At 36.7% G+C, this 20500-nt stretch overlaps 1 protein-coding gene across 3 annotated transcripts in view; it reads left to right on the top strand.

Annotated features, from left to right (window-relative positions):
- Window positions 1-363: 363 nt before the first annotated feature.
- SCAPER (S-phase cyclin A associated protein in the ER) overlaps window positions 364-20500 on the top strand; it is a 473879-nt gene continuing 453742 nt past the window's right edge. For all 3 annotated transcript variants that reach the window (XM_057544059.1, XM_057544058.1, XM_057544060.1), the window contains exon 1: window positions 364-437. The gene's annotated coding sequence lies outside the window, so the exon portion shown is untranslated. The remainder of the gene's footprint in view (window positions 438-20500) is intronic.

Below are 20500 nucleotides of genomic sequence, written 5' to 3'. Positions count from 1 at the left end.
TAATTGCTGTATACCAATTTATTTCAGCAATTATCTATGCATGGGCAGTCTTGTCCCATAAAAGCTATCACTCCCCATTGTTTTGAAGCAAATCTCAGACATCATATTTCATTTGTAAAGATTTCTGTATGTGTCAAGCCAGCTTTTAATATACTATTGGAAAAAGAAGTAATTTTGATATTTTCAAAGAGGCATGCCAGGTTCATGGGAGAAAATAAATGCCTTTTACTTGATGTATTCATGGTAGTAAATATAGGTGTGATCAGAATTGAAAACCTCATTAAACAACTTGGAATTATAAAATGTCTGTGTTGCCCTTCAAAATACTACTTATTTTACTGTAATACACTTACTTTCCATTAGGACACACGTGAAAAATTACTGATAGTTTTGGAGTATGTGGACATCAGCATTGTTTAAGTACCAGTCCCAGAAAGGTAAATACTAAGATTTTCTTATATTTCAGAAAAAGCAAAAACATGGGTGATAGATTTTATGAACATTGGAGAGGAACTGATTGAAATCCCGATTTTTCTAGAATTTATTGACAAACATGAGACAATTCATAGATGTACTGTCCTGACTTCAGTTAATTGGGCCTATAATTTTTAGAATAGTGCTACTAGCAGGCTTCTCACTATTTTGGGCCTGCCATTTGATTCTTGCCTTTTCAGAACCTGGTGCCTGAACTCAGAGAAGAGAGAAGCCTTTCCTGGCACTTGAGCCAGTCTTCACATTTTTATCTGTAGGACTCTCAGGTGTCTCTACATTCTGGGACTGCAGGGCAGGGTAGGACAAGTGAGACCTCAGTTCATCACAGGCAGCAGCTTGTTCAGAAATGTTGGGGCCAGTTAGTCCTAGTGTTCATTCCCTGTTTACTGACTTGTTTTGTTTTTTGTGCTCTATTTTCTGCGTGGCCATTGTTTTGCCATAGCCTGGGTTCTCAAATTTAATTTGAGTAGCACTGCCAATATATTGCCATATCCATTTTTTTTATATTAGCTGATTTTTCATTTAGGTTAGTGTTATAAATTTTCTTTTAAAATTTAAGTAAAAATGTAGTTATTTTTATAGAAAAATGTTTTGTAGATAATAGTATGGATGGTAGTTATGGCAAATATCATGAAACTAGTAACTGATTGAAATTTTGGAAATTGTAAGTTCTATTTTTAAAAAACAGCTTTATTGAGATATTTAACATACGATTAAATTCAATCATTAAAGTGTACACTTCAGTGGTTTTTAGTGTATTCATGGAATTGTGCAACCATCACTACAATCAATTTTAGAACATTTCAGTATCCCACTAAGAAGCCCCATAACTATTAGCATTCATTCCCTATTCTTGGCTTCCCTCCCCACTTTTCCATCCTACTCCCTACCTCTGCCCCCGGCAACTACTAATCTACTTTCTTTCTCTATGAATTTGCTTATTTTGGCAAATAGAATCATGCAGTATGTGGTTTTTTGTGTCTGACTTTTTCCATTTAATGTAACATTTACAAGGTTCATCCATGTTGTAGCATGTATCAGCACATTATTCCTTTTTTTAAAATATAAGTTTCAGGTGTACAGCGTTATAAGTTACCATCTGTATACACTACGAAGTGACCACCACCACAACTCTAGTTAGCATCTATCACCATGTAGTTGCCCCCTCCTTCGTCCACTTCCCCCCCACCCCCCACCAATCCCCTACCCCTCTGGTAACTACTAATTTGTTCTCTGTATCTGTGAGTTTGTCATTGTTTTATTTTGTTTGTTTGTTTGGGGTTTTTTTCATTCCACGTATGAGTGAAATCATACAGTTTTTTCTCTTTCTCCTTCTAATGTATTTCACCTATCATAATACCTTCATGGTCAATCCATGTTGTTGAGAATGATAGGATTTCATTCTTTTCTGTTACTGAATAGTATTCCATTGTTTATGTATATCGCATCTTCTTTATCCACTCATCCATCGATGGAGACTTAGGTGGTTTCCTTACCTTGGCTATTGTGAATAATGCTGCAATGAACGTAGAGGTGCATGTATCTTTTTAAAATAGTGTTTTCTTGTTCTCCCAATAAATACCTGGAGGTGGAATAGCTGGGTCAAATGATAGTTTTATTCTTAATTTTTTGAGGAATCTCCATAGTGTTTTCCGTAGTGGCTGCACCAATTTACAGTCCCACCAATAGTGTATAAGAGTTCTCTTTTCTCGGCATCCTCTCCAACATTTGTTATTTCTTGCTTTTTTTGATAATGGCCATTCCAACAGGCATGAGGGGATATCTCATTATGGTTTTGATTTGCATTTCTCTGATAATTAGTGATGTTGGACATTTTTTTTCATGTGCGTGTTGGCTATCTGTATTTCTTTTCTGGAAAAATGTCTATTCAGATCCTCTGCCCATTTTTAAATTGAGTTTTTTCTGTTGTTGTTGTTGAGTTGTATGAGTTCTTTATATGTTTTGGATATTAACCCCTTATCAGATATATCATTTGCAAATATCTTCTCCCATTTGGTAGGTTGCCTTTTTGTTTTATTGATGGTTTCCTTTGCTGTGCATAAACTTTTCAGTTTGATGTAGTCCCATTTGTTTATTTTTGCTTTTGTTTTCCTTGCCTTTGGAGTCAGATCCACAAAAACATCTAAAGACTGATCAGTGAGGTTACTGCCTATGTTTTCTTCTAAGGGTTTTATGGTTTCAGATCTTACATTCAAGCCTTTTATCTATTTTGAGTTAATTTTTGTGTATGGTGTAAGATGGTGGTCTAGTTTCATTTTTGTGTGTGTGACTGTCCAGTTTCCCAACCACCATTTATTGAAGAGACAATCTTTTGCTCCTTTGTTGTAAATTAATTGTCCGTATATGAGTGGGTTTATTTCTGGACTGTGAATTCTGTTCCACTCATCTCTCTGTTTCTGTGGCAATACCACACTGTTTTGATTGCTGTAGCTTTGTAGTATAGTTTGAAATCAGGGAGCATGATAGCTTTCTTCTTCTTTCTCAGGATTGTTTTGGCTATTCAGGATTGTTTGTGGTTCCATACAAATTTTGGAATTGTTTGTTTTAGTTCTGTAAGTTTTGCCATTCGAATTTTGATAGGGATTGCATTGAATCTGTAGATCACATTGGGTCGTATGGACATTTTAACAATATTAATTCTTCCAATCCATGAGCATGGAGCATCTTTCCATTTATTTGTGCCTTCTTCATTTTCTTTCACCAGTGTCTTATATAGTTTTCAGTTTACAGGTCTTTCGTCTCCTTGGTTAAATTTATTCGTAGGTATTTTATTCTTTTTGATGCAGTTATAAATGGGAATGTTTTCTTAATTTCTCTTTCTGATAGTTTATTATTGTGTAGAAATACCACAGATTTCTGTGTATTGATTTTGTATCCTGAAACTTTACTGAATTCATTTATTGGTCTTAACAGTTTTTGGTGGAGTCTTCAGGGTTTTCTATGTATAGTATCATGCCATCTACAAATAGTGACAGTTTTACTTCTTCCTTTCCATTTTGGATGTCTTTTATTTCTTTTTCTTGCCTAATTGCTGTGGCTAGGATTTCCAATACCGTGTTGAATAAGAGTAGTGAAGGTGGGCATTCTTGTCTTGTTCCTGTTCTTAGATGAAAAGTTTTAAACTTTTCACTGTTCAGTGTGTTAGCTGTAGGTTTGTTGTATGTAGCCTTTATTATGTTGAGGTATGTTTGCTCTGTACTCACTTTGTAGAGAGTTTTTATTATAAGGGGATGTTGACTTTTGTCAAATGCTTTTCTGCATCTATCAAAATGATCATGTGATATTTATCCTTCCTTTTGTTCTTGTGATGTATCACATTTATTGATTTGTGAATTTTGAACCATCCTTGTGACCATGGAATAAATCCCACTTGATTGTGGTGTATTTGGTGTATGATCCTTTTACTGTATTGTTGGACACCGTTTGCTAATGTTTTGTTGAGGATTTTTTTATCTGTGTTTATCAAAGATATTGACCTGTAAATTTTTTTTGTTTTTTTGGTCACGTCCTTGTCTGGTTTTAGTATCAAGGTAATGCTGGCTTCATAAAATGTGTTTAGGTTTTCCTCCTCCTCAGTTTTTTGGAAGAGTTTGAAAAGGATAGGTGTTAAATCTTCTTTGACTGTTTTGTAGAATTCACCAGTGGTGCCATTTGGCCATGGACTTTTGTTTGTTGGAAGGTTTTTTATTTCTGTGTCAGACTCCTTACTAGAAATCTGTCTATTCAGATTTTCTATTTTTTCATGATTGTCTTGGAAGATTATATATTTCTGGGAATTCATCCATTTCTTCTAGGTTGTCAAATTTGTTGGTGTATAATTATTTATAGTAGTCTCTTTTGATCCTTTGTATTTCTGAGGTATCAATTTTAACATCTCCTCTTTCATTTATGATTTAATTTGAGTCCTCCTCCTTTTTTTCTTGGTTAGTCTAGCTAAAAGTTTGTTGAATTTGTTTATCTTTTCAAAGAACCAGTACTTCGTTTCATTGATCTTTTCTGTTTTTTTGTTTTAATTTCTATTTTATTTGTTTCCTCCCTATCTTTATTATTTCCTTCTACTAATTTGGAGCTTCATTTGTTCTTTTTCTAGTTCATTTAGATGTTAGGTTAGATTGTTTATTTGGGATTTTTCTTATTCCTTAAGGTAGGCTTGTATTGCTATGAACTTCCCTCTTAGAACTGCTTTTGCTTCATCCCACTGAATTAGGTATATCACATTTCTGTTTTCATTTGTCTCTGGGTATTAAATTCTCCTTTGATTTCTTCAGTGACCCATTGGTTGTTAAGTAACATGTTGTTTTACTCTCCATGTTTCTGTGGTTTTTCCCATATTTTCCCCTTGCAATTGATTTCTAGTTTCATACTATTTGGTTGCAGAAGATACTTGACATGATTTCAGTCTCCTTGACTTTACTGAGACTTGTTTTGTGACCTAACATGTGATCTGTCCTGGAGAGTGTTCCATGTGCACTTGAGAAGAATGTGTAATCAGTTGCTTTTGATGGAATGTACTCTATTTATCTATTAAATCTACTTAGTATAATTTGTTGTTTAAATCTGATGTTTCCATATTGATTTTCTGTCTGGATGATCTCTCCATTGATGTAAGTGGGGTGTTAAATTCCCCTACTATTATTGTATTGCTTTCCATTTCTCCCTTTAAGTCTGTTAATATTTGCCTTATATATTTTGGTTCTCCTCTGTTAGGTGCATGTACATTTAGAAATGTTATACTGTCTTGCTGGATTGACCCCTTTATCCTTATATAATGTCTTTGTCTTTTAATACCATCTTTGTTTTAAAGTTTGTCTGTTACGATTATAGCTATTCCAGCTTTCTTTTCATTTCTATTTACATGGAATATCTTTTTCCATCCTTTTACTTTCAGTCTGTGTGTGTTCTTTCTTCTGAAGTGAGTCTCTTGTAGACAGCATATAGATGGGGTTTTTTTTAAAATCCCTTCAGCTACTCTGTGTCTTTTGTTTTGTGAATTTAGTCCATTTACATTTAAAGTAATTATTGATGGGTACTTACTGCCATTTTGTTAACTGTTTACTGGATGTTATTGTAGTTCCTCTCTGTTGCTTATTTTCTTTCTCTCTTCCCTTGTGTGTTGGTGGTTTTCTTTAGAGTTATGTTTAGATTCCTTTCTCATTTTCTTTTGTGTATTTACTATAAGTTTTTTTGTTGTTGTTACTATGAAGTTCACATATAATATCCTACTTACTATGTAATTAGTACTATGTATTGGGTTGGTAGCAACTTAAATTTGAACAAATTCCAAAGGTTTATCTTTTTACTACCCCCAACATTTTATACTTTGATGACACATTTTACATCTTATTTTGTGTATCTCTTAACTAATTGCAGTTATAGTTGATTTTATTACTTTTTGTCTTTTAATTTTCATGCTTGCTTTCTGAGTGATTGATCCACTACCTTTGTTATTTATTTACCTTTTCCAGTGTGATGTTTCCTTCTGTAAATTTTCTTATTAATTAGTGCCATTTCTTTTCAGCTTAAAGAAGTCCCTTTAATATTTCTTTTAGGGCCAGTATAGTGATGATGAGTTCCTTTAGCTTTTGCTTCTCTGGGAATCTCTTGATGTCTTACTGAATTCTAAAGGATAACCTTGCTGTGTAGAGCATTCTTGGTTGGAAGTTTTTTCTCTTTACTTTGAATATGTTATGCCATTCCCTTCTGGCCTGTGAAGTTTCTGGTGAAAAATCTGCTGATAGCCTTTTGGGGTTTCCCTTCTATGTAAAAAGTTGTTATTCTCTTGCTGCTTTTAGGATTTTCTCTTTACCTTTAACTTTCAGCATTTTAATCATAATGTGTCTTGTTATGTATCTCTTCCGATTCACCTTATTTGGAACTCTTGGGGCTTCCTGGACCTGGATGTCTGTTTCCTTCCCTAGATTAGGGAATTTCTGAGCCACTATTTAAATAATTTTTTTTGGCCCTTTCTCTGTCTCTTCTTCTTCTGGGACCCCTATAATGTGAATGTTATGCTGCTTGATGTTGTCCAAAAGGTCCCTTATCATATCTTCACTTTTAAAAATTCTTTCTTCATTTTGCTGCTATGTCTGGGTGAATTCCATTCTTTAGTATTCCAGATTGCTGATTGGTTCTACCTCATCAAGTCTGCTGTTGAAACCCTGTAGTGTATTTTTCAGTTCAGTTATAATTTCTATTTGGTACTTTTCTTATGTCTTCTTTTTGTTGAAGGTCTCACTGTGTTTTTCCATTCTTCCAAGTTTGGTGAGCATTTTATTATTATTATTACTATTTTTGGCTGCATTGGGTCTTTGTTGCTGCACACAGGCTTTCTCTAGTGCGGCGAGCGGGGGCTACTCTTTGTTGCGGCGGCTCCTCTTGTTGCGGAGCATGGGCTCTAGGTGCGCGGGCTTCATTAGTTGTGGCACGTGGGCTCAGTAGTTGTGGCGCACGGGCTTAGTTGCTCCACGGCATGTGGGATCTTCCTAGACCAGGGCTTGAACCTGTGCCACCTGCATTGGCAAGTGGATTCGTAACCACTGCACCACCAGGGAAGTCCCTGGTGAGCATTTTTATGACATTACTTTTAACTCTTTATCAAGTAGATTGTTTATCTCTCTATCATTTAGTTCTTTTCTTGAGGTTTTTTCCCTTGGTTTTTCAGTTGGAACATATTTCTCTGTTTCCTCATTTTGCCTAAGTCTCTGTGTTTGCTTCTATGTATTAGCTGTATCAGCTGTTTCCCAATCCTGAAGGAGTGGCCTTATTTAGATGTCCTGTGGGGCTCAAAAGTGTAATTCTGCCTGGCCACCAGAGCCAGGTGCTCAAGAGGTGTTCCTAGGTGGACTGCATGGGCCTTCTATTGTGGCAGGGCCACAGTGACTGTGGGGCACTGATGCGCAGGGCTGTCACTCAGCTGGCTATGAGGCCTGGCTTAGGCACAGGGGTAGGCAGAGCTCTAAGTGGGGCATGGCCACTGGCACTAACAGGTTACATAGTGAATTTCAAATGCATGCCTGCCAGTGCTGGCATTAGCAAGGTAGCCTGACATCACAAAAATGGCTCCCACCAACACTTCCTAACTCACTTTGTGAGGCCAATATCACCTTGATACCAAACAAAGTAAATTACAGGCCAATATCTTTGATGAACATTTCAATACAAGCAAAAATCTGCAACAAAGTATTGTTGAGTCAGCAAAAAGTATTCAGCAAACTGAATTCAACAGTACATTGAAAGGATCATTTACTGTAATCAAGTGGGATTTATTCAACATTTACAAATCAATAAATTTGATATACCACATAAGCAAAATGAAGGCCAAAAACCATACGATTATCTCAATAGATGCAGAAAAAACATTTGACAAGATTTAATGCTAATTTATAATAAAAACTCTCAACATAAGAGGGACGTACCTCAACATAATAAAGGCCATATATGAAACAAACCTTCAGATAACATCATACTTAATGGTGAAAAACTTAAAGCTATCTCTCTAAAATTGGGGTAAGACAAGGATGCCAACTCTTGCCACTCTTATTCAGCATAGTATTGGAAGTCCTAGCCAGAGCACTTAGACAAGAAAGAGAAGTAGAAGACATCCAAATTGGAAAGAAGTAAACTCACCACTATTTGCAGATGACATGATTTTATAAATAGAAAACTCTTTAAAGACTCCACCAAAAAACTATTAGAACTAATAAATACAGGGGAATTCTCTGGTGGTCCAGTTGTTAGGGCTCCATGCTTCCACTGTGGGGGTCACAGGTTTGATCCCTGGTTGGGGAACTAAGATTTTGCATGCTGCATGGCCAAAAAAAAAGAAAGAAAGAATAAATACAGTAAAGTTGCAGGGAACAAAATCAAAATACAAAAATTTGTTGTGTTTCTATGTGCTAGCAATGAGCTAGCAGGAAGAGAAATTAGGAAAAGAATCCTATTTAAATTACAACAGAAAGGATAAAATATGTAGGAATAAACTTAACTACGGATTTGAAAGACCTTTACACTCAAAAATGGAAGACATTGTTGAAAGAAATTGAAGAAGACATAAATAAATAGATATTCCATGCTTATGGATTGGAAGAAGTAATATTGTTAAAATGTCCATATTACCTAATGCAATCTACAGATTCAGTGCAATCCCTATCAACATTCCAAGGACAATTTTCAGAGAAATAGAGCCAAAAATTATAAAATTTACATAATATTAAAATTTACATGAAACCACAAGATACTGAATAGCCAAGGCAATCCTGAGAAAAAAGAACAAAGCTGGAGGTATCACACTCCCTAATTTCAAACTATATTATAAAGCTATAGTAAGCAAAACAGCATGGTATTGGCAGAAAAATAGATAAACTGGTCAGTGGAAGAGATTTGTGAGGCCAGAAATAAACCCACTCATAAATGGAGAATTGATCTATGACAAAGGAGCATAGGACATACAATGAAGAAAGGATGACTTCTTCAACAAATGGTGCTAGGAAAACTTGACAGCCACATGCAATAAAATGAAACTCTAGCTCACACCATACACAAAAATCACTAGCTCACACCATACACAAAAATCACCTCAAAATGGATTAATGATTTGAATGTAAGACCTGAAACCATAAAACTCCAGAAGAAAACATAGGCAGTATGCTCTTTGACATTGGTCTTAGCAATGTCTTTCTAGATTTGTCTCTTCAGGCAAGGGAAACAAAAGCAAAAATAAACAAATGGGACTACATCAAACTAAAAAGATTATGTGCAGGAAAGGAAACAGCAAAACAAAGACAACCTACTGAGGGGGAGAAGATACTTGCGAATGATGTATCTGATAAGGGGTTAGTGTCCAAAATATATAAAGAGCTCATACAACTTAATAACAAAAAGCAACAACCTGATTAAAAAATGGGCAGAGGATCTGAATAGACATTTTTCCAGTGAAGACATACAGATGGCAATAGGCACATGAAGAGATGTTCAACATCATTAATAGGGAGGTGCAAATCTAAACTATAACGAGATACCCCTCATGCCTGTTAGAATGACTATTTAGAAAGCCAAGAAATAACAAATGTTGGTGAGGATGTGGAAAAAAGGGAACCCTTATGCACTGTTGGTGGGACTGTAAATTGGTGCAGCCACTGTGGAAGACGTTATGGAGATTCTTCAAAAAATTAGGAATAGATCTACCATATGATCCAGCTATCCCACTTCCTGGTATTTATCTAAATAATATGAAAACACTAATCTGAAAAGATAGCTGTATCCCCATGTTCATCGCAGCATTATTTGTTTCAAAATAATTTTTTAAAATTTTTATTTATTTATTTATTTATTGGCTGCATTGGGTCTTTGTTGCTGCACGCAGGCTTTCTGTAGTCGTGGTGAGCGGGGGCTCCTTTTTCATTGCAGTGCACGGGCTTCTCATTGCGGTAGCTTCTCTTGTAGTGGAGCACAGGCTCTAGGCGTGTGGGCTTCAGTAGTTGTAGCACACGGGCTCAGTAGTTGTGGCTTGTGGGCTCTAGAGTGCAGGCTCAGTAGTTGTGGTGCACGGGCTTAGTTGCTCCATGGCATGTGGGATCTTCCTGGACCAGGGCTCGAACCCATGCCCCCTGCATTGGCAGGTGGGTTCTTAACCACTGTGCCACCAGGGAAGTCCCCCCAGCATTATTTATAATCACTAAGACATGGAAACAACCTAAGTGTCCATCAAACAGATGAATGGATAAAGAAGATGTGATACTTACATATATGGATATGGATATGTATTTGTATACACACACACACAATGGAATACTACTCAGCCATAAAAAATGAAATCTTGCCATTTACAACCACATGGATGGAACTTGAGTGTATTATGCTAAGTGAAATAAGTCACATGGAGAAAGACAAATAACTGTAAGATTTCACTTATGTGGAATATAAAAACAAACAAAAAATAAGTAAACAAACCAAGTCAAAAGAAACATGTGGATAAAGGAACAGAATAGTGGTTACCAGAGGGGAAGGGACAGAAAGGAGTAGGGTGAAATGTGTAAAGGAGATTAACTGTGTGTTGACACATGGAATCTAAATTTTTAGTGGTGAGCACACTGTAGGGTATACAAAAGTAGAAATACAATGTTGTATACACAAAACTATATAATGTTATAAACCAGGTTACCTCAAAAAATAAATCTTAAAAAAAAGTGTCCTGCCAGTGTCTCAGTCCTTGGGGAATGTTCTAATTGGATTCTGCCTCTCTGGCAGATGCTTCAAGATAGTAAGTGGGTCCTTATTACTTAGGGTCCATGCTTTTTAATCAGGTGTTTTAATGCTGATTCTTGGGTTAAGTCTACCTGTGAGCCCTTTAAGAGTGGTTTGTCCATTCTCTGAAGTTCTATAGGTTTCCTGGGCATATTTTCTATTGGTATTTGAAGACAGTTTGGGGGCTCGTCTCTCCTGTGCAGCATCTAGGGGTTGGAGTGCTTGATGTGGAGCTCAAATCCCTCACTTTTCAGGGCAAAGATCCATACCTTTGTGGTCCCTCCCGATTGTGAATTGACACAGCTGGTGGGTGGGTTTTCCTTGGTGAAACTATCTCTGCCTCTCTGATCCTCTGCCTCTCCTATCTGTCTTGATGTTGTCCTTTTACCTTTTGTTGTGGAGGTTCTGTTTACCCAGTTTTCATGTCCCTTTCCAAGGAAGTTATTCCATATGTAGTTTTAGATTTGTTGTGTCTGTAGGAGGAGGTGAGTTCAGGATCTTCCCGCGGCACCATGTGAACCCTCCCAAACCTTTTTTCTTTTTTTTTAAATAAAATTTTTTTCTTAGAGCAGTTTTAGAATTGCAGCAAAATTATGAGGCACATATAGAGACTTCCCATGTACTCCCCGTCTCCACTCATGCATAGCCTCCCCATTATCAACATCCCCAGCCAGAGTGGTACATTGGTTACAATTGATGAACGTACATTGACGAATTATTGTCACCCAAAGTCCATAGTTTACATTACTGTTTAGTCTTGGTGTTGTACATTTCATGGGTTAGGACAAATGTATAATGACATGTATCCACCATTATAGTATCATACAGAGTACTTTCACTGACATAAAAATTCTCTGTGCTCTGCCTATTCATTCCTCCTTCCCCTTGAATCCCTGGCAACCATTGATGTTTTTCCTGTCTTGGTAATTTTGACTTTTCCAGGAACTTCATTTCTTTATGGCTGTAACACATTTTATTTATTCACTCATAAGTTGATAGTCATTTGGGTTGTTTCACTTTTTGAATTCTATGGACAATGCTGCTCTGAATATCTGTGTGTAAGCTTTTTTTTGTGGGGCTATATTTTCATTTCTCTTGGGTATGTTTCTAGGAGTGGAATTGCTGGGTTATACTGTAACTCTGTATTTAACCTTTTTAGGAGCTGCCAGAATGTTTACAAAACCAGCTGCACTATATTGCATTCACAATCCACAGTGTCCGGTGGTTCCAGTTTTTTCACATCCTCTGTAACAGTGGTTTTGTCTGTCTTTTGGATTATAGTCATCCTGGTAGTTGTGAAGAGGTATCTCATTGTAGTTGTGAGGTTGTGATTTGTATTTCACTAATGACTAATGATGTTTAACATCTTTTGATGTTCTTATTAGCCATTTATGTATCTTTTTGGGAGAAATGAGAACATGGCCTTTTTAACCTGATGTAATGGTGACATTTAACCTGATGTGGGCTCTTGGTGTCACTCCTGTGCTTGCTCACTCTATTGGTTTTTTTATTCACGTGGATTGCTCCCCAGAAATCCGTTGTATTTAAATACTCTACTGTGACACACACATCCCTTATTTATGTTTATTAATCTACACATCATAGTTTACCCAAGTAAGTTAAATTAGGTCCCATTTGCTTATTTTTCCTTTTGTTTCCTTTGCCTTAGGAGGCAGATCCAAAAAATATTGCTACAGTTTATATCAAAGAGTATTCTGCCTGCGTTTTCTTGTAGGAGTTTTATGGTTTCCAGTCTTACACTTAGGTCTTTAATCCATTTTGAGTTTATTTTTATATTTCAAGTGAGAAAATGGTCTAATTTCATTCTTTTACATGTAGCCGTCCAGTTTTCCCAGCAGCAGTTATTGAAGAGACTGGCTTTCTTCTATTATATATTCCTGTCTCCTTTGTTGTAGATTAATTGACTGTAAGTGCATGGGTTTATTTCTGGGCTCCCTATTCTGTTCCATTGATATATGTATGTGTCTGTTTTTGTGTCAGTGGCATATTGTTTTGATTTCTGTAGCTTTGTAGTGTAGTCTAAAGTCAGGGAGTGTGAGTTCAGATTTGTTCTTTTTTCTAAAGATTGCCTTGGCTATTCAGTTTCTTTTGTGATTCCAAATGATTTTTAGTTGTAGTTTTGTGCAAAAATGTCATGGTATTTTGATAGAGATTGCATTAAATATGTAGATTGCTTTGGGTGATATGGGCATATTAACAATATTAATTCTTCCAATCCATAAACATGGGTCATCTTTCCATCTCTCTGTATCATCTTCAGTTTCCTTCATCAGTATTTTATAGTTTTCAGAGAATAGGTCTTTCACCTCCTGGGTTAAGTTTATTCCTAGATATTTTATTCTTTTTGATGTGATTTTAAATGGTTTTTTTTTCTTTCTCTGATAGTTTATTATTAGTGTGTAGAACAGCAACATATTTCTATATATTAGCCTTGTATCCTGAATCTTTACTGAATTCACTTCTTAGTTCTAATAGTTTTTTGGTTGGGACTTTAGGGTTTCTATATATAGCATCATGTCATTTGCAAATAGGGACAGTTTTACTTCTTTTCTTCTAATCTGGATGCGTTTCATTTCTTTTTTTTGTCCAGTTGCTGTGGCTAGGATTTACAATACTTTGTTAAATAGAAGTGGTGAAGGTGGGAATCCTTGTTCCTGATTTTAGAGGAAAAACTTTCAACTTTTCATCGAGTATGGTCTTAGCTGTGGATTTGTCATAAATAGCCTTTATTATGTTTAGATATGTTCCTTCTAAACCAGCTTTGATGAAAGTTTTTGTCATGAATGGATGTTGAATTTTGTCAGATACTTTTTCTGCATTTATGATTGTGATTTTTATTCTTCTTTTTGTTAATGTTGCATATTATGTTGATTTGCAGATATCGAACTGTCCTTGTATACTTGGAATAAATCTTGCTTGATCATGTGTATGATTCTTTTTATATATTGTTGAAATCAGTTTGCTAATATTTTGTTGAGCATTTTTGCATCTATATTCATCAGAGATATTGGCCCATAATTTTATTTTTTTGGAGTATCTGTGTCTCTTTTTGTTATCAGCAAAATGATGGCACTGTAGGATGAATTTGGGAGTGTTTCCTCCTCTTCAACTTTTTGGAATAGTTTGAGGATAGGTAATAGCCCTTCTTCATATGTTTTGTAGAATTTCCCTATGAATCTGTGAGTCCGTGAACTTTTGTTTGCTGTCAGTTTTTTTTTTTTTTTAATTTTTATTTATTTATTTATTTTTGGCTGTGCAGGGTTTTCGGTTCGTGCGAGGGCTTTCTCTAGTTGCGGCAAGTGGGGGCCACTCTTCATCGCGGTGCGGGGACCGCTCTTCATCGTGGTGCGCGGGCCTTTCACTATCGCGGCCCCTCCCGTTGCGGGGCACGGCTCCAGACGCGCAGGCTCAGCAGTTGTGGCTCACGGGCCCAGCCGCTCCGTGGCATGTGGGATCTTCCCAGACCAGGGCTCGAACCCGTGTCCCCTGCATTAGCAGGCAGATTCTCAACCACTGCGCCACCAGGGAAGCCCTGCTGTCAGTTTTTTAAATTATTAATTCAGTTTCACTGCTAGTTATCAGTCTGTTCAGATTATCCGTTTCTTGTTGATTCCATCTTGGAAGTTTGTATGTTTCTAGAAATTTATCCATTTCTTCTGTATTGTCCAATTTGTTACCATATAACTGCTTGTAGTATTCTCTTATGATTTTTTGTATCTCTGTGATATTAGATGTAATTTCTCCTGTTTAATTTCTTATTTTGTTATTTGGGTCTGCTCTCTTTTTTTCTTGATGAGCCTGGCTAAAGGCTTTAAATTTTGTTTGTCATTTCAGAAAACCAGGTCTTGGTTTCATTGATCTTTTTTATTGTTTTTTTGGTCTCCGTTTTATTTGTTTCCTTTCTGATCTTTATTATTTCCTTTCTTCTGCTCACTTTTGGCTTTTTTGTTCTTCTTTTTCTAATTCCTATAGATGGTAGGTTAGGATTTTTATTTGAGATTTTTCTTGTTCCCTGACATAGGTCTGTATTGCTATAAACTTCTCTCTTAGGTCTGCTTTTGCTACATCCCATAGACTTTGGAGAGTTGTGTTTTTATTTTCATCTATCTGAAGGTAATTTTTGATTTCCTCTTTGATTTTTTCATTGATCAATTTTTTTTTAATAGTCTGTTGTTTGGTCCCCTTGTGTTTTTTTCTCATTTTTCTTCCTGTAATTGATTCTAGTTTCGTACTATTAAGGTTGGAAAATTGCTTGATATAAATTTTCTTAAATTTTTTAAAATAAATTTTATTTATTTTTGGCTGCATTGGGTCTTCATTGCTGCACGCGGGCTTTCTCTAGTTGTGGTGAGCGGGGGCTACCCTTCGTTGCGGTGCATGTGACTCTCACTGCAGTGGCTTCTCTTGTCACGGGGCAGAGGCTCTAGGCACGTGGGCTTCAGTAGTTGTGGAGCTGCACTGGAGCAAGAGGGGCTGGAGCGGGCACTCAGTGTGGATTGGGGCATGAGCTGGGGCTGTCCAGGCCTTACAGTCACAGTCCAGACCACTCCCAATCTGCTGCCTCTGGGAGTGCCAGTAATGGCTGCCCTTGCCCCATTCAGATGCAGAGCTGGGTCCAAGCTGGCGCCATCCCCCACAACTGTGCACTTTCCTTGGCAGCAGCAGCCTTCACCCTAGTGGGGAGCTGTGTGGCAGAGCAAGACAGGCCAGGGAGTGTACTGGGGTGGTTGTGGAAAGCAGCTAGAGTCCCAGGCAGTCTCAGTCTGCTTCCTCTGCCTTGTTTTGGGAACAAGCAAGCATGTGCATGCTCTTAATGAGTGGAGTTCAAGTTTCTCACAGCCCCCCTGCCAGTCCCATTTGTCTTCAAACCAGTGAAGGGGATTTGTCTTTCTGGTGTCGGACTGTGGGCCTGGAGTGCCCAATATGTGGTTCAAAACCCTCTCTTTCCAAAGAGGATCTCCAAAACCAAGTAATTCCCCCACTTCTGTGTCCCCTCCTTCAGGTGTGGGTCCCAACCTGATCACTTCTCTTCCCTTCTTTCCTGACTCTGTGTGGATCTTTCTTTACAGCCTTGGTTATGTAAGAGTCTTTATGCCAGTCTCCAGTCTCTGTTTTCTGAGAGAATTGATCTGTTTCTTTCTTTCTTTTTGATATGTTCTTGGGGGGGAGGTGAGCTCAGCATCCTCCTATCCTGCTGTCTTGATCTCCTCTCCTGAATACATTTCAATTTATATTATTATAATCTTTTAAAGTTGTAATTGTACTCCAGTTGTATTTCAGAAAATCTGGAAAATAGCAAAGAACAAACAAGCAGATTCTTAACCACAGCGCCACGAGGGAAGTCCTGGGTTACATAGATTTTTAAGTGTCAGTCTTGGGATATGTATTTGGGTCTGACTTCAGAGACCCATTCTTTACTTCACATTGCTTCTTGTCTATTTCAAATCTGTTTTCCAGTGCATATGGATCATATAGTACATAAATTTTGTGTCTGCCTTAAAAAAGTTATTGGTATCTAGCCTACAGCTGTCTTTATTGAAAAGCTCAGTAATTGATTTTGGAATGACCAAAAGAAAAAGAGGTAATTCTGCTTAATCAACAAGCCAGCCTACTTCCTTCCTTCCTTTCCTTCAAAATCTTTGTTGAGTGCCTACCATTTTTTAGATAGTATCTTTAGAGGAAAGAGAAGATCACTGAGATGCTGATCCTGTCCTTCAGGATCCTAAAATGTAGTAGAAGAGGAAATTCTCATCCAAGGAAAAGGGGGTAAAGAGTATAACACTAATTGAGCATCTATTATGTGCTGGATTTGATGTATTATTTTAAAAACTATTGGGGTACTTGTTATGTAACAGATATTGTCTTAACTGGTGGAAACTCTAGTATGCTACCATTTAACTCTGTAAAGTAGATATTATTCTCTTTACATAAGAGAAAACTGAAGTTCTGAGGGATTAATGAGTTGTCCAAGGTTATGTAACTAGTAGCTATAGTAATTTGCTAAATTGAGATTCAGTCCCAAATCAGTGTGTAGTCTTTCTCACTGTGCCGTACTGATTTCAGTAGAAGTGTTTCTCATCTAATCCTCCGAACAACCTTATAAATTAAGGGTAGCCTTCATTTTCTCCCCTTAAGCTGTGTGCCCTTTTCTTTAATCAATTTTATTGGTATAATTTACACACAAAAAGTGTGACCACTTTTTAAGTGGGCAGTTCAATGAGTATTGACACATTTATATATAGTTGGGAACCACTACTGCAATCCATCTTCCCAGAAAGTTGCCTTGTACTTCTTCCCAGTCATTCCCCTCCAACTGAGGCAACCCTCTTTTGATATTTTCACCTAGGATTAGTTTTGCATGTTCTAAAACTTGATATAAATGATATAAATTCAGTATTCTGTTGTGTCCAGGTTCTTTTTCTGAACATAATGCCTGTGATATCCATTTTATTGCATATATCAACAGTTCATTCCTTTGTACTGCTTTCTATTCTGTTATACAGTTATGCCACAATTGGATTATCTCTTTTCTTTTTGATATTTGGGTTGTTTCCAGTTTGGAGATATTATGAAAAAAGCTGCTTTCAATATTTGTATATAGGTCTTTGTGTGGAAAAAATTCTCTTGGGTAAACAACTTAGCCTTAATTTTTATAGGTGGGAATACCGATACTCAAAAGGGTTGAATGACTTCTCAAGGTCACATGACCAGTGATTTGGTTGACTCCTGTGCCTATATACTCTTTTTCCACTGTATCACACTTTCCCCCACTTTTTAGAGGTAATGATCACAGATGAAGTGATCTGGGAATTCAGATGAAGAAGATCTCTGTCAGCTGGGGATATCAAAATGGGCTTCATGAAGATGACTTTTGAGTTGGCCTTGAAGAATTGATAGGCTTTGAATACATACAGGGTGAGAAGAAAGGAACATTGTGAGCAAAGTTTCTTTTTTTATTTTTTTATTTTTACAAGAGAGAAATAGACTGACACCAAGCATTGTAAATGGATGACCACAACAAAAGCAACAATGAATGCAATTGCCAAACACGAAACACACTCATACTATGTCATAATATTGACATTCAGTCCAGTAATCCTCCACTGTAACAGCTCCTTTACTTTGCAGTGAAAATTGATTTGTATATTTTTTGCTTCTGAGTCCTTGTGGGATTTTTTTTTATTCAAACAGAAAGTCACAAAAATTACAATCATCCTCATCAGTTCATTCAGTCCCATGTAATTAATTTTTTTTTTTCATCTTGATCTTTTGTTAGCACTTTTATGAGTTCATCAGTTTTCCATTAGAGTCCTGAAAATGCTTATTCAGTTCAGCAGTATAGTCAGTTACCAGAAACCTGTACTTGTCAGAGTCTTTTCCATGAATTCCTTGAAGATGAACCCCCTTTACAGGAACATATTTGCAAAAGCATCAGAGTACACCCAGAACTGTCTGTAAATGACAAAAGACTTAAAAATGACCATGGTTAAAGATTTGATGAGAGTTCATAATAATGCAGTTGACAGGGAAATTTAGTTATTTCTGAGATACATATTTTAAAGTAATAACTAGAACTATTATATATAACATTATACCATAACATATAAGATTTTTAGAAATTTCATGTAATGTCTGAAACATTTATATTAACATATTTCCATACAAATAACCCAAAGAAAGTTTAGTATTAGTTGTTTTTTTTGTTTCTTTGTTTTTTTATACTGCAGGTTCTTATTAGTCATCAATTTTATACACATCAGTGTATACATGTCAAACCCAATCACTCAATTCAGCACACCACCATCCCCACCCCACCGCGGTTTGCCCCCCTTGGTGTCCATATGTCTGTTCTCTACATCTGTGTCTCAACTTCTGCCCTGCAAACCGGCTCATCTGTACCATTTTTCTAGGTTCCACATACATGCGTTAATATACGATATTTGTTTTTCTCTTTCTGACTTACTTCACTCTGTATGACAGTCTCTAGATCCGTCCACGTCTCAACAAATGACTCAATTTCGTTCCTTTTTATAGCTGAGTAATATTCCATTGTATATATGTACCACAACTTCTTTACCCATTAGTCTGTCGATGGGCATTTAGGTTGCTTCCATGACCTGGCTATTGTAAATAGTGCTGCAGTGAACATTGGGGTGCATGTGTCTTTTTGAATTACAGTTTTCTCTGGGTATATGCCCAGTAGTGGGATTGCTGGGTCATATGGTAATTCTAGTTTTAGTTTTTTAAGGAATCTCCATACTGTTCTCCATAGTGGCTGTATCAGTTTGCATTCCCACCAACAGTGCAAGAGGGTTCCCTTTTCTCCACACCTCTCCAGCATTTGTTGTTTGTAGATTTTCTGATGATGCCCATTCCAACTGGTGTGAGGTGATACCTCATTGTAGTTTTGATTTGCATTTCTCTAATAATTAGTGATGTTGAGCAGCTTTTCATGTGCTTCTTGGCCATCTGTATGTCTCCTTTGGAAAAATGTCTATTTAAGTCTTATGCCTATTTTTGGATTGGGTTGTTTGTTGCTTTAATATTGAGCTGCATGAGCTGTTTATATATTTTGGAGATTAATCCTTTGTCCGTTGATTTGTTTGCAAATATTCTCTCCCATTCTGAGGGTTGTCTTTTCGTCTTGTTTATGGTTTCCTTTGCTGGGCAAAAGTTTTGAAGTTTCATTAGGTCCCATTTGTTTATTTTTGTTTTTATTTCCATTACTCTAGGAGGTGGATCAAAATAGATCTTGCTGTGATTTATGTCAAAGAGTGTTCTTCCTACATTTTCCTCTAAGACTTTTATAGTGTCCGGTATTATATCTAGCTCTCTAATCCATTTTGAGTTTATTTTTGTGTATGGTGTTATGGAGTGTTCTAATTTCATTCTTTGACATGTAGCTGTCCAGTTTTCCCAGCACCACTTATTGAAGAGACTGTCTTTTCTCCATTGTATATCCTTGCCTCCTTTGTCATAGATTAGTTGACCATAGGTGCGTGGGTTTATCTCTGGGCTTTCTGTCTTGTTCCATTGATCTATGCTTCTGTTTTTGTGCCAGTACCATATTGTCTTGATTACTGTAGCTTTGTAGTATAGTCTGAAGTCAGGGAGTCTGATTCCTCCAGCTCCGTTTTTTTTCCCTCAAGACTGCTTTGGCTATTCGGGGTGTTTTGTGTCTCCATACAAATTTTAAGATGATTTGTTCTAGTTCCATAAAAAATGCCAGTGGTAGTTTGATAGGGATCGCATTGAATCTGTAGATTGCTTTGGGTAGTATAGTCATTTTCACAATATTGATTCTTCTAATCCAAGAACATGGTATATCTCTCCATCTGTTGGTATCATCTTTAATTTCTTTCATCAGTGTCTTATAGTTTTCTGCATACAGGGCTTTTGTCTCCCTAGGTAGGTTTATTCCTAGGTATTTTATTCTTTTTGTTGCAATGGTAAGTGGGAGTGTTTCCATAATTTCTCTTTCAGATTTTTCATCATTAGTGTATAGGAATGCAAGAGATTTCTGTGCATTAATTTTGGATCCTGCAACTTTACCAAATTCATTGATTAGCTCTAGTAGTTTTCTGGTGGCATTTTTAGGATTTTCTATGTATAGTGTCATGTCATCTGCAAACAGTGACAGTTTTACTTCTTCTTTTCCAATTTGTATTCCTTTTATTTCTTTTTCTTCTCTGATTGCCGTAACTAGGACTTCCAAAACTATGTT

The sequence above is a fragment of the Balaenoptera acutorostrata genome, chromosome 3, assembly GCF_949987535.1.
Source record: "Balaenoptera acutorostrata chromosome 3, mBalAcu1.1, whole genome shotgun sequence".
Classification (NCBI taxonomy): Eukaryota; Metazoa; Chordata; class Mammalia; order Artiodactyla; family Balaenopteridae; genus Balaenoptera; species Balaenoptera acutorostrata.
This window is presented reverse-complemented; position numbering and strand designations above follow the sequence as displayed.